Source organism: Piliocolobus tephrosceles, chromosome 3, assembly GCF_002776525.5.
Source record: "Piliocolobus tephrosceles isolate RC106 chromosome 3, ASM277652v3, whole genome shotgun sequence".
Taxonomy (NCBI): domain Eukaryota; kingdom Metazoa; phylum Chordata; class Mammalia; order Primates; family Cercopithecidae; genus Piliocolobus; species Piliocolobus tephrosceles.
In genome coordinates this window covers 117368067-117383820 of record NC_045436.1, presented here as the reverse complement: position 1 = coordinate 117383820, position 15754 = coordinate 117368067, and positions in this window count along the sequence as shown.

Genomic DNA, 15754 nt, shown 5'->3' with positions numbered 1-15754 from the left:
CAATTTTTTCATCAGTCCATAATAAAACTTTGACAGTACAATTCATCTTCATTTCCATTTTAATGTTTTTGAAATCAAAATATAACTTTTAATCGATGTGTGCATTTTCTGTGATAGTTTTACAACCCCCACTGCCCAGGAAAATTGATTATGAATAACATTTGATAAACTCATAAAAAGGAAGAATGTTAACATATATCTGAACTCTCATAAAAAGGAGGAATGTTAATATATATAGCTTCCAAGATAATTTTGATGACTTGTGAGTCAATGACTATATGCCTAAATAAATATAGAAATATTATATCCAGTAGAGAGCAGTGTTTCAGTCACAGAGATGGCAATCTCTGTTGTGTGTCAAGAATAGTTGCATAGTTACCCCATGACTTAATGAAGCATCCCTCAAGATGGTTCAACTATTTTGTTTTGAATCCAGGCACCCCAAACAACTTTCTGATTATCAATAATGTTTCTCAATGCAGTATTTATCATTTAGATTCAGAATGTACACTGTGTAGTTACATTAAAAATACTGGGGACTGCTTAAAGCTGTTTCTATAATCACACTAATAACATGTAAGCAAATCTCATGACTTTGAACATGGAATACTGAAGTTTTGGAAATAGGTATACATTTCTTTGTGTGTGTGTGTGTGTGTGTGTGTGTGTGTGTGTGTGTGTATTTAACATCTAATAGGAAATAACTCTGTGCCCTAACAGCTATAATCAAATAAACAATGTCTTAGAAGAAACTCAGGCCACCCATTATACTCCTAAGTGCTGAGTATGAATTAGTGCTGCTAATTCACACTGCTTCTTACCATCGACTAAGGCATTTCCATGACTGCTGAAATATACAAAATTGACAATTCTCCATTGATACACGGTGTGGACTTCCTGCAATCATTGAATTTAGACCTGAGATACTTAATATATAAAATCTATCCACATTTTCCAAGGCATATTCATGATGAATGAACGGTTAGGTTAGGTTTTTGGTTAAATTATGTTTCTATACTTGGATAACTGAGAGGTTAACCCTTGACCCCAGTGATGTCTCCAAGATACAGCTACCATCATTGAGAACTCATCTGAAAAGCCAGCTGACCTTTCTCTTTATAACATGTCTTTCCAACTATAATAATTTCATGAAGTAATTGAATATTTACCGGGAAAGGGCACAATACTGGTTTTTGTTTTGTTTTGTTTTGTTTTTATTTTTGTTTTATAAATCAGCTTATAGAAAAGTAAGTTACATTCAAACTTTGATAAAGACAAGGAACTTGTCTGTTCTGTTTACTAGTATATTCTTCAGAGCCTAGCACAGTTCTTGTCAGGTATTTAATGAATACTGGATTAATGAATCAATCAAATAATCAATACACTAGATCTTACAACTGAATAATCCTAGATAACGTTTATGCTGGTATAATTTGCACATTATTCTTATAATTTAATATTGAACTTTTTGCAATTTATCTGCTGAAAATGAAACAAATTTTGGAAATTGTGAATAATTATTTTTAAGATGCATTTTTTAAACAATCTAAAGACTTATTTGTTGCAAATATTTTGATCTAAAACATTCCTTAAATAACGTGGAATAATTAATGGATATAATAGCACTATGGAGATGAATGTATACAAAAGATGTTATAAGAGAATTACTGTACCTGCTAATATATTGATAATTCATCAAAGATAAAGCCTTTCTTCTAATGAATATACCGTGTGTAAATGATGATTTATAGTAATTTTTTAAAAGTAGCTACAAAGATAGGATTTCACTCCCTTATAATAATTTAACTAAAATGGTAAAAAGTCTAACTGCAGCCAGGATATAACACACTTTTCTCATGTTCTCCACTCTTCCATCAACTTGAATCCCACCCATGCACTGAGAAGTTCCACATAGAAGTTTGTCTTGCATTTGGAAACTAGAAACTGGAAGCTGGCTCAGTGAAAGGATATATATAAAAAGAAATTAGGTGCATAAAAGTTAAAAGCTAAATGTAATTCTGATCTTTTATGAAGATTTAGAAATCAAAACCTTGAAAGATACATTCAGTTACTGTCCAAAAATTGAACAGGTCATTGTTAAATGGCACACTACCATGCCTTTCTTTCTCACTAATGCAAATCTTGAAGTTGGATTTGTTGGTTTTCTTGATAGCCCAATATTAAAGAACTTCATTCTTTTTTATTTTTATTTTTATTTTTTTTTTGAGATGGAGTCTCGCTCTGTCACCCAGGATGGAGTGCAGTGGCACAATCTCAGCTCATTGCAACCTCCTCCTCCAAGGTTCAAGCAATTCTCCTGTCTCAGCCTCCTGAGTAGCTGGGACTACAGGCACACACCACCATGTGTGGCTAATTATGGTATTTCCAGTACAGACAGGGTTTCACCACATTGGTCAGGCTGGTCTTGAACTTCTGACCTCAGATGATCCACCCACCTCCGCCTCCAAAAATGCTGGAATTGCAGGTGTGAGCCACTGTGCCCAGCCCAAGATGAGAGGATGTCAGCAATAGAGAAGAGAGTTTAAGGCCATGAAGAAGAACAAAGCAGAGAAATGTAAGTCCCATGTCTTGAATAAGTAGGAGGTGCTGAGCAGTTGCTCTCAACTAATGCTGCCACTTGGTATGGAGACAAGTTGATTGAAATAAAGGCAGTAGACCAGACTGAACATTTGTCAATCATTGCAAATTAATTTAATCTGTCAAAATAGCCTCCAAATGGAATCATAAAATGTTACAGTAAAAAAAAAGAGAGAGACTTATAATCAGCAGAAGGGAGTTCATGATTTGATACAGGTAGCTATTATTTATGTGGCTCAAAACACTCTCATTGAGCCTTGGCTTAATAATAACAATAATTTTGGAAAGAGAAAGAGGAAGAAACACAGCAAGAACTATTGTGTTTTGCTGATGTGTAGTGCTTATGTATGAAACAGAGTGCCAAGTACTCTACATATTTCATGTATTCCTTATTATTATTCTTTAATATAGAACTGTTACCCCTAATGAAAAATAAGGAATGTGTAACTTGTCAGGATTAAGTTAACATTTCTCTAAAGTTACAATGTTTACATGTGGCATAATCAAGATTTGAATGTATCTGCTTAGAGGTGATGCTCTAAATTGTAACATAAAAATGGGCAACAGGGGGACAGTGTCCTGGAGTAGGGAGGAAGGTACTCCAAAGACAACTACCTCACTTACTTGCACACTTGATGAAATAATGTACATATAAAATAGTTATAAGCTGCTTAACATTGAGCTAGTAATTCCTCATTCTTAACCATTGTTGGTTTTATCTGTCAAGAAACAGCTCAAATGGCATTTTCCTTCTGAAACTTCACTTGTTTCATCCCTTCTATTTCTTGTACCTCCTTAGAATTTATTTACTTCTGCCTTCTGTTATTAAACCCTGAATCGCCAACGCAAGAGTAGTCCCTGGTACATAGTCAGCACTCAGTAAGTCGATGTTGAACTACAACCCTGTTATATTACTGTGGTTATTATTCCTGCGGATATAAATCATATTTTATATTTGTTACCATCAATACTAAAATATCTTGTTTTTATTAAGATTTTGTATCTTCTCTACTTAAGTATACTTTTGCAAACAAGAAGGTCTACTTATTTTGATTATTGCAAATAATATTAGTGAACTCTTATCTATGTTAATGGTAGATTCAACGAAATACAGCATAATGTGAATAAGGCAATTTGATGCTGTGATAACTCAGCTAAAACAACAGTCTCAATAACAGGTGAAACACGGATTAAAGGAAGATTTCATTTAAAATCTTATTTCGATAATCTTTTTTATTTTTCTCATTACCCTAAATATTTTATTAGCTCCATCTCAGCAAAGCAGATTGATTTAGGTTACTCAATACGTGCTGTGCCAATTTAATTTAATCCTAAAACTACTTTATCTTTCCTCTAATTTTGCTGAAACTCTATGTAATATGCTATCTTTCATCTGCTAAGAGGATGATGCTGATTTATTTCCAGTGAAAACTTCACTTTCACTTTTTTACCACTAATGGGCTCTTTTAATCCAATTATATACCTAAAAAATAAATAATGTTAATGAAACATTATTGGTACTTGTTGTGATAATCAGACAATCAGGCTTAACCTGTGGGTAAAGAGTTGTGAAGATAAATTTCAAAGACATTTTTCATTGGGAAACAATATATCTCATTCTTTTCTTTGCTGCCACAGTTGCTTTTGAAATGGAAATATTTCTAGGTAATTTACAAAATGACCAGATCAAGGGCATTGTAAACTGAGAGAATTCATGGAGAAGTTCAAACTATATTAAATTTGTCACCTCTTACTCTAATTATGTTTAGGTATTTTATGGAGTCATTGTAAAAATAAAGATTCTTTGGTCTGTTTAGACATAGCTAAAGTATGCCTGTTGCTTAAAATATGACAAATGCTAAAATAATTAATTTTTTATTAGTAAACCCCAAGTATAGGCAAAAATTATTATTTCATTTCATCTCTTTAAAGCACAAAAATTATTTGTCACTTTTTAAAATTAACTTTGAGAACTGAATTTACCCTTGACCCTTAAGTATATAAAACTTAGTTTAATAGTGTTGACATTACTAGTATTTAACATATATTGTGTCAGGCCTCTGAGCCCAAGCCAAGCCACTGCATCCCCTGTGACTTGCACGTATAAGCCCAGATGGCCTGAAGTAACTGAAGAATCACAAAAGAAGTGCAAATGCCCTGCCTAGCCTTAACTGATGACATTCCACCACAAAAGAAGTGAAAATGGCCGGTCCTTGCCTTAAGCGATGATGCTATCTTGTGAAATTCCTTTTCCTGGCTCATCCTGGCTCAAAAAGCTCCCCCACTGAGCACCTTGTGACCCGCACTCCTGCCCGCCAGAGAACAACCCCGCTTTGACTGTAATTTTCCTTTACCTACCCAAATCCTATAAAACGGCCCCACCCTCATCTCCCTTCACCGACTCTTTTCGGACTCAGCCCGCCTGCACCCAGGTGAAATAAACAGCCATGTTGCTCACACAAAGCCTGTTTGGTGGTCTCTTCACACGGATGCGCATGACATATTATATAATGTTTTTTCACATTTTTAGAAATTTTAGGTATTTATTTCTAAGCACACTATTATACATAACAATAATTTCTGAGGACTTTTTTTTAATAAAAATTGAGAAATAGAAGTAATGAGCCTATAACTTCAATTTCCTTCCAATGTCATACCTTCCAATTTACCAAAAATTTTACCCATAATCTGCCCTCACTCCAAATATATTTTGTCATATTTAAAGTCAGCCCCTCCACCTGTATGGTCTCATGCTCTCATCTACTACATGGTTCCTACAATGTTTCCCTTTTTTCTTGTAAAATCATTTCCCCCTGCTCTACTGGATCATCCCCACTGGTATGCAGTTACATTTTTCGTACGTACAAAGTTTGCCCCTTACAAACATTCTCCAGTGCAACTGACAAATTCTCAGTTTTCCTTAAAAACTTTTGGAAAGAGTGGTCTCCACTTGCTCTCTCCACTTCCTCTCTCATTCTCTCTAGAGCCACTCCAATCAGTGCTTTTTCCAATCATTCCACTGGAAACATTCTCACTGTGATCACACATGAACCGCAGGTTATGAAACCCAATGGTCAATTTTCAGTCCTTCTCTTCCTTGACCTATTAATTGTATGTATTTGGGTTTTCACGCCCTTCTTGAATTCCTTTTTCACTTGGCTTCTTTGAAACCTTTCTCTTGTTTCTACTTCAATCTCACTGGCTACTCCTTTTCAGTCTTTTTTGTTACTTCTTCATAATATTGTCAATCTCTAAGATTTAGTGTGCTCTGGGGCCCATGCTTAGATTGCTTCTCAAACTTTCAGTTTTTCTGAAGTCTTTTTTTCTTGTCCTTTAAATATTATCTACATGCTAGGCACAGTGTCACACACCTCTAGTCCCAGCTACTTAAAAAGGCTGATACAGAAGGATTGCTTGAGCCTAGGAGTTCAGGGCTATGATCACGCCTATGACTAGACACTACACTTTAGGATGAGAAACATAAAGAGACCTAGTCACTTAAAAAAAAAAAAAGAAAGAAAGAAAGAAAGAAAGAAAGAAAGAAAGAAAGAAAGAAAGAAAGAAAGAAAGAAAGAAAGAAAGAAAGAAAGAAAGAGAAACAGCTAAAGAAAGAAAAAAGAAAAATACTATCTACATAATAAAATGGGCTGCAATTTAAGTGCCTAGGCTATACCAATACCTGGAATTCTAGTTTCAAATGTGCAACTGCCTATTCAACAAACGCATTTTGGATGCCAAATAGACAATTCAAACTTAAAATGTCCCAAACAAGACAAAATTACACCCCTTTCAACATGCTGCTCTATCACTTTTTCCCTTCTCAATATGTGGCCCCTCTTTCCTTCCAGTTACTTGGGTTAAAAGCCTGGAAGTCTCCCTGATTCATCTCTTTTTCTCACTTCCCACCTCCAATCCATCAGAAAATCTTACCAGTTTTAACTTCAAAATATATTATAATTGGACTACTCACTACCTTCAGAATTACCAACTCATTTTTGTATACTCTTGTTTTTCACTTCAACTATTTTAATAATTTTCTAATCAGTCTACCTATTTCAACCTTTGCCCTGCTATACATTTGCCCAGAAGCTTCAGTGATCCTTTCAAAGCAAGATGCCGGATCATGTTTCTCCTCTGGTTAAAACCCTCTTGAGGTTGTTCCATCCCCTTCAGAGTAAAACCATAACCTTGCCATGGACTATAAGGACCGATGTGATCCACCCTTTCCCGATCCCTCTCTCTCTCTTTCTCTCTTCCCTACCAATCTATCCTCCTACGCATTTCCACAGCCATGCTAACATCTGTGCTCTTTTCCATGCACAGTGTTGTGCCCGAAGTCGCGAGACCCCAGTAAGCGACCACCAGAGTCCAGAGTCAAAGCCAAATAGCTGGGGTCGCTTTATTTCAAGTTCGAACCCGGACCTCTCCGCACCTAACAATGGCAGGTAAAAGAGAGGTCCCGACTGCTGTTTCAGGGTTTCTTTTATAGCAAGGTACAAACAAGTTACAGAGAAACAGTAGTTACAAGCTTATTATTGGTCGATATTTAAAGTTGAACATTCGGCAGTTTCTGACTGGTTCCCGCCTTTTTCGCAACCTCAAACGGCTGGGGGTTTTCCAGATAAGATGTTTGTGTAAGCCCGGGGGGCGATGACATTCTTGTATGTTTAGAAATTTTTCCTTAGGGGCTTTCTATCTCAACAGAAAGGCATTTTTTGCCTCAAGGAATACATTTGCACTTGCTGTTGCCTCTTCCTAAAAAAATTCAACTGGGTTCTGTTCAAATGTCACCTCATGGGAGAGGCCTTTCTTGACTATCCTATGTCAAATAGTAGCAGCCCTTTATCGCTTTCTAGCCTCAGTGCCCTGCTTCATTGTCTTCTACTCAAGACTATCACTATGTTTATTGACTATTTCTTCCCACTATGATGTAGGGTCTTGAAAGTAGGAACGTTATCTCTACTACTCCTGGAATATAGTAGGTGCTCAAATGCTTTTGTTTAATGAATGAATATTGTATCTTGAAATTTGGATAATAAAATAATTTTCTAAATAGAAACTTGAACCTCAGTTTATATTGTTTTTAGAAATCATATTCAAAGAAAGTGAAGATTAGAGGGAGAGGGGTTTAATTTTTTTATTCAGTCATAATAAATGGAACAAACCATTTTGAAGTGTACAAGAATATTTCAGGCTACATGATATATTTTCTTGTGGCTTTGGCTTTGATGTTAAAAATAGTCGTGGGAAAAGAGAAGCTTTAAAAAGTCAAAATGATTCTTATATTCTTACATATTATGACTGAAACCCAGTCAAAAGAGCAGTGTGAGGAAAGTAAGATGCTCAAAGCTCTACAAAAACTTTTCAAACTCAACTGGTTGCATGGACAAAAGAGAGAGAGAACATAAATGAGTGAAATAGTACAATTAAAAAAACACCAGGATCTAGTGGGAATATGTCAAACTGGAGGCTTCATACTCAATTTAAAGATAGTATTCCATTTTTAAAAATAGTCTGTAAGTAAAAAGAAATATCTGCTTAAACATATGTGTCAAAAGGCTGTCAGTTTGTGATCCCTATTGCAGGAAGAAAAATATCGGAAGAAATTACAGATGTCACAGAGCTACAATATTTCTTACTCAGTACATAAGAACTCCTTCATTTGAAAATCAAGAGTGAATCTTTTAAAGGTTGAATGTAGATCGTTAGCTCCAGAAATCCAAATGCAGATGAGAATAGAATACTACTCTATGGCTAAATGAAAAGAACAACTTAAAATAACATTTATGCTTACCATTTGGGGAAATAAAAAGAAATGAGATCATAATTATTTCCACAATAATTCTGAAAATATCATCGTAACTAATTACTGTTCATTACTAATTTCTATCCTTGACTTAGTCTGTGTCCATTTGGGGGAAAAAAGCATTTTATTAATTTTTCTTAAAACTAGTTTATATGCATAGATAACCAGCAGCATCTGGCTTTTCCACATTTAAAGACTGCTGCTCTGACCTTGATCTTTCCTATTCTGTTATAAATCACAGAGACGCGGGCAGAGGAAAATGTGATTTTGGAATACCCAAAGACACACAAGGTATTCCAGCACAGAGGAAGCAAGAATTCACTGAGATCTCTTACATGTATTTATCTAAAGATTTCTAACTCTGTCGATACACAGAGGCTCTGATCATAACTGCATCCATGTATGCAGTGTATTTTCAGTGCCAATTTGCTAATAAGCTACCATAAACTAATATTTAATGTTCAACTTCACTTTAATATGCCAACAGAGCATTTCACATGCTGTAAATAACTGGAAATCCTAAGACCTGATTTGCAACACTCAGCCTATCCCATAATAAACTGGTGTCTCAGGGAGATAACATCATAAAGGTAAATCTTCCCATAAGAAATGCAATATAAATACAAAACTACTCTAAACCAAAATTTACTTCAATTGAAGTTAGAGCTGAGTATTTATTGTTTCCTTTCAAAATATCAGCATAATATACCCATTTAAATGGAAACTTCCTTTGTTGTGTTTACATGTCAAATAAATGTTGTTCTTGTGCCAGATAATCCTGTAGCATGAAGGGCTTGTGTAACTTTCTGGAGAGTCTGCCATAGCCTTTTGTTCTCTGTAAGCTTCTCCAAATGAAGCATTTCTCAGTTCACACATCTAAAGCAATGAAGTATATAACGTAAATTATGCACAAGAGCATGCTGTTGGCAACCTCTCTTGCACATGTGCACCCACATATACACACGCAGACGCACATACATTCACTCATACAACAAATGGATAGCAAAGAAACATTTCAAATTAATTGATGTCCAGTAAAAACAGTCAATGTCAGGAAGAATATGATACCCTTGACTTATCTTTCAACTCTTAAGATTTATATCTTGTAGGAAGCGTAGGTGATTCTCATTCACCTACTGTCCAGATACTTTTGTACATTGACCTAGTATACTAGATAATTACATTCATTTTACCTTACTGCTCTATGTTCACACTTTCCAAAGATTAGAGTGCTGGCTTTCAAAAAGAGAATTAACGTATCCTTTTTTATTTTGCTTTTTTATCTCTAAAAAGACATGGGAATAAATTTGTGTTTATGGTCAAAGACCAAGAAATAAAGTGTGGAAATATTCTATACCAATGATGAACAGCTACAAAATGAAAGAGTGGGTTGGTGAGGGAGAGACACAGCAATGTTCAGTATTGTTTAATACATAACTCATGGAGAGACAACCATCCTGTATGCATAAGACTGCAGAAGACCAAAAACTTTATTTAGTTTAGCAGTACCTCAAGGGCAGTTAGAGAGAGACATTATTTCCAACTGGTGTAATAAGAGGCCTCATGTGATCTCCTGGAAGCATCATCCCAGCCACCACATGTTAAAGAGGGGTCAATGCTACTGCTGGCGATTGGTCCCCAAGCCCCCTAACTCTGTACTTACTTCACTCTCAATGATAAGTTAGCCATGAAAATGCAGTTGACATGGACTTCCTGATGAATTATTTCAGTGTTATTTCATCTTTATTTATTAGTTGGTATTTGTGAACATTTTTTACATTTTAATTTTCTTTGAAGACGTATTTTATTTTTCTGACAGCATACATTCTGAATTGGGTGCTGAACTTACTAATGTCTTTCTCTCTCTCGCTCTTTCTCTAGGGATTGGGGGAAATCTAATACTTGTGCTTGGCTACAGACTGTCATTTTAGAAACAAAGACACATTTATTTTCCAACAGGAAGGTAGAGGTAGCAGCTACACAAATAGAAAATAAGATCCAACAAAAGGAAGGAGGAGAAAAACTACTCATCACAGAGGCTAGTACAGATGCTACAAATGAGCATCAAACGTATTTCAGATGATCCCCACAGTGGGCAAGAGAGGAATCAAAATAACAACATGGCTTTTGTTTCTAACAAAAGAAATTAATACCACCCTTTGGGACACAAGATATTGCCTCACCTTTAGAGGGTGTGTCTCTATGGGCAGACAGGGAAGAACTGAATGCAGACCATGACTCGGGTGGAACTCCCAGGTCCTGAGAGAAGGAATAAACAGTGGATGTAGCATGATCTTAAGACAATAAAAAGGAAAAGCAGATCAAACTTGTAAATAAATTATGTGCCTTTTATTTGTGCTTTCCCAGGAAAGAATCTTTCAAACTGTTTGCAGAGTTGGATAATTATAACAGTGTGAGCTGGACAGACTGTACTAGAACCCAGGCTGAACCTATCAACCATCCAATTTTCTTCACTCCAATCTCCCAAACACTAGAGAGTCTAGAAACTGAAAGTCAGTGCTTAGATCATGCCAGATGTTGAGATTATGTGAAACTTTTAAAAGATCTCAAAACTTAAAGACTGAAAATGATCTCATAAAATAAATAACGGTAGAATTTAAAGATAAACATTATATTATGAAAGTACTTTATGCAACTCCTTTCTGTTAGAAAAAAAACTAATAGAATATTTGCAAGTAGTAATCCACACCAAGAAAAAGAGAATCAATTATTTTGAAGTATAAATGTTGCAAACATTGGGGGATGATAGAGAGGGGGACGAATCTCTTCATAGAACACTGCATATTCTTGACAATGGTTAGCAGATATTCCAAAGCTAACAGTGCTGATTTCCATTAGAAAAAGTAAGAAAATTAATCACTGAACTGGGAAACAAAGATCAAGGATTCCAAGTAACAATGGGGTCAAATACATCATTTGTTGTGATTGCAGACTAGTGCAGTAGGGATACAAACAATATGGAGCTGAAATAATAAGGGAATTTTTATTTATCTAAAGACAGTTTGGGAATATAAGACAAAAGAGAAATTAGTAAGAGTTATAAAAATAAATGAGAAATTATGCTAATATAACTAAGTTACAAAATTAGGTTAGGTGTGTTCTGAAATTTTTCTTCCTTTTTTATTTGCTTTCTATAATGATAAAGCATAGAAGAAAACAAATATTGGTTTTGAGACTATCTCATAGAAGAGCCTAGAGTGTGCAAGGAACTATTTTTTCCTAGGAGAATGTTTTATTTATGAGAATAAATTAGGAAGCTAAATGAACAAACAAACAAAAACAAACCATGAATTAAACCAAATGCAGTTTAAAAATTATTTTAAAATGGGTGTACATTTCTAGGATATCTCCAGAAATACGGTGCCATTATTCTAAGCTTTAGGGCAGAAGTCGGATTTTGGTAGCATTTAATGATCTTGTGGCCAAGGGCTCTGAAATTCTAAATTTTGCTCTGCCAGTCACCCCTGCTGCCTACAGAGTTTCCTTGGGATACACATGAAAAGAACCAATAAATGGCAAATAAGAGCCAAAACTAAGACCCTTCTTTAAACTCACCTTCAGTACAAAATGTGGTAAGGATGAATGACAGCAACCTATACAGCGAGTCTCATGACCAATGAAGTCTTTAACTTTTTGAAACTAAATTTTGGTCTTTTCTATACCGCAGTGTCCAGCACACTCAGGGAAGTGAAGATAAAGAGATAGAGAAAGAGAGAAAAGAAAAAAAAAAACAGAGGAAGATGAGAAGACATAAGGAAAAACACCTCTTGGATGCCACTTATACTGCTGGATTCCTGGAAGAGAAACAGTCAAATAAATATTACAAAGTATGGGATCAGTCCTTTAAAAACACACTGACCTGATCACCTATAGACTAGCTCTAGCCTCATCATGCTTCTGCCTCTGACTAAACAATTTTATATCCCCTTTTCTTTGGGAAGAATAAGGAGTAGATGATGAGAGAGCCAAGTAGAGAGATAGATGCTCTTGTAGAACTTTGTCCATTTTCTCAATTATGTAGTTGTCCTTCTTAAAATAAACACAGAATCAATAGATGTGCAGAATCAACAAATTACCCAACTGCATGCTCCCCTGGAAATATCCTAGAGACTCAGCAACATGAAAATTTAACTCAATTCATACTCCCCACAACTTGTAGGCATCAATTAGAGAAAGTGTTTGACAGTGCATTCTTGCATGTGTACTCTTAAGCACACGTGTACACATTTGTATACGTATTTTGTTGCAATAGAGGAGAATTTAAGTGGTTTGTTTCCATGAATACGTGTGAAGGTCTTATAAAATCTAATATCTTGTAATCATTTTATTTACAAAAGGGGCTTACCTAATATGGAATCTAAGGGTTCAGAGGTTGTAAAATGACCTGTTAGAGTCATAGGAGGCCTGATGTCTCACTGATCTCTTCAACAAATATCTCTGCAATCTGTTGTAGGCATTAAGCATACAAGGTTGAGGAGAACAAGGAAGAGATCACTTCTGAGATTTTAATGGTGGCAGTGTGGAAAATAAATAACTAATAAACAAGATTAAATCATACATTTTTGTGAAAATAAACCAAACAATACATAAGAGAGTAACTGGTTAAGAAACTTTATATAAGCAGAAGATGGGCTATCTCACCAAGGAGGTGATGTTGGAGGCAACCTTGCAAATAACTAGGAACAACTATGCCCCTGGAATACCATGGAGAAGAACATTCCAGGCCCAGCCCTGGAGGGAGCACGTGCTCATTCAAATAAGTCGTCTGTGTGGTTTGGACAGAAAAAAAATAAACAGGTTTAGACTCTATTTCTGAAACAGGGCTATCATGATTGCATAAAATATATGAAAACAGCTCACTCTGGTTTTGAAATCACTTTATGACATTTATGTCATAATGCCATTTGCAAGTATCCATCTTGCTAAAATTGATGAGATATAAAAAACCAAAAAAGTAAACATGTATAGTATAGAATTAAAAATTTACATAACTGTGGGAATGGCATCTGTGGTTTAAAAACAGTTGTTATGTAAGCCACCAAGAAATCTTTATTTACTGACATAAACCTAAATTAGACCGAAATGAAAAATTCCAATATATGCCTTTCCACTAGCTAGTCAAATTATTATAAAAAGTGAAGTATTGCATGTATACTTTAATGTTTCGTATTATATGAATATAATCTCTATGATTAAATATGTTGTCATTTGTGTGTGTGTATATATATACATACATATATATACATATACATACATACATACACACACACACACCCTGTTGGATAAGGATAGGAAGTTTTAAGAGCTGCATAAGAGAATTATTTATTTGCTGGTCAGTTTTTCCCCTTTAAAAAGGATTCATACAATCAAAACAACTTCTCTCTCCAATATGTTCTGCAGATAAAGACCCAAATAGTCCCTTATTGTCTAGTAAATGGGTCAAGTATATTAGGAAGAAAATGTTTCATTTTAGTTGCTTCTCGAATGGACCAATTTGTGAATGAATAAATCATGTGAGATTAGGGAGAGATAGCAACCTTGAAATGATTTTTTTCTGTGATTTATTTTGCTTAATTGCGCGTGAAATTCATGTTTTCCAGAATTTTGGACACTTTTGTCTCCCGAATAGTTTCTTCCGTGCAAACTAAATACTACTATTTACCTTTAGACACATATGCTTTGTCTAGTGCCATTTAACAAGGTAGTAAAACGTGTAGATTTTATTTGCTTAAACAAGCCGTGTCTTGCTTGCCTTCAAGTCTGATCCCTCCGTAGAGATTGTTCTCTTTACTTCCTCCTTCCTCTTTTTTCTGTCTAACCCAGTTTAACTGCTATGTCTCACTTATTAAGTACTTCCTCTAGAAGGAGTTTTATAACCTCACATACTGGATAAGACACCTTGTCTATCCACTCTACAGTGTCTTTTTACCTCTAAAATTGTATCTATCACACATTTTTTTTTTTTTTTGTAATTACTTAACCATCTGTACCTTCATCTAGTCTGCAATTTCTATGTGGATACAAACTCCATCTTTCTGTCCATTTCTGTATTCCCAGCAAGAACCACAATGCTCAGCAGGTAGCAGGTGCCTAAATATTTGATAAATAAATCTGCTTCAATAAAGCAATGAATGAAAGCATCCAGTTCTGCAAGGTCTTTTATATTACTACTATTTGGGGGGTGATATTCTTTCTCTACATAATTTACTACACTTTTCTTGTTATTTTAAAATTATCAAGTCTCCCTCAGAACATCAACCAAACAGGTCTGATACTGCTTGTTAACATGTGCTCCATTTAGGCTTAGGTGACTACACTGATTTGACAGCTGATACATTCATTATATAACACCAAAGTGGCCAAGAGTTGGTCATAACCAATGACAAAACACAACTCTTTTTCTTTCATTTCCAATATTACTTTAATGTTTAGCAGTGTAAACAAAGTTTTGTTAACTATTAAATTTATAATTTTAGAAGTTTTTAGTCTATGATAAGATGTGATGCTAAAAGTATCAATCCAAGTTAAGTAATAATGCTATATTGTGTTAAGATGTTCTAAATATTTGACCTAACCTCAATTATTTGTTTCAATTTTAATAAATACTTAGTGTGAACTTATTATGTACTAGTTAGTGAGCAATATTCTAAAGAATAAAAAATAGCAAACAACACAGATGTGGCTCTGGCCTTGTGAATGTTATAGTTTAGGGTACTTTATGGAGAAAGGTGTGTGTATAAATATGGTATCAAGTGGGGACACTAGTGGCAAGTGGGAGATGATGGAATATTCTCTGATAATCTAACCTATTTTGTTTCTGCCAACATGTCATCAAATTATCTTTTGCTTTCAAAACTTTCTTTTAATTGTATCATAAATTAACAAGCTAAAATGCCTGTCAAAGACAATAAGCTGCCTTAGTCAATACCTCAGGTCAGGCCAAGTTCTGTTTGGCAGGAGGTACATTTTGAAACAGCTTTGGAAGGGTTGACTTCATTAACATTTAGAGCTCACAAATCTATAATCAATTTACATATTGTTACTCATAGTGTATTAGAAAAGACTTGGGTAAAATATTTGTACTCAAACCATTTGTACCATCTTTTAGTACGATTCTGCCCACAAATTATCCTGAAAATTGTACTTCAGCTTGAGGTTGACAGGAATCCTAGTTACGAAGTAGTAGTAAAAAAAGTAATAGAGACCCTCACTACTAGGTTTTTGAGGCTCCAGACTGACTAGCATATATCCCCCATCCCATGATAGGATTTGTACAACTTACCAAAAAATTCTCTCTCTTTACCCTAAGCACAAAGGATAGATGAACTA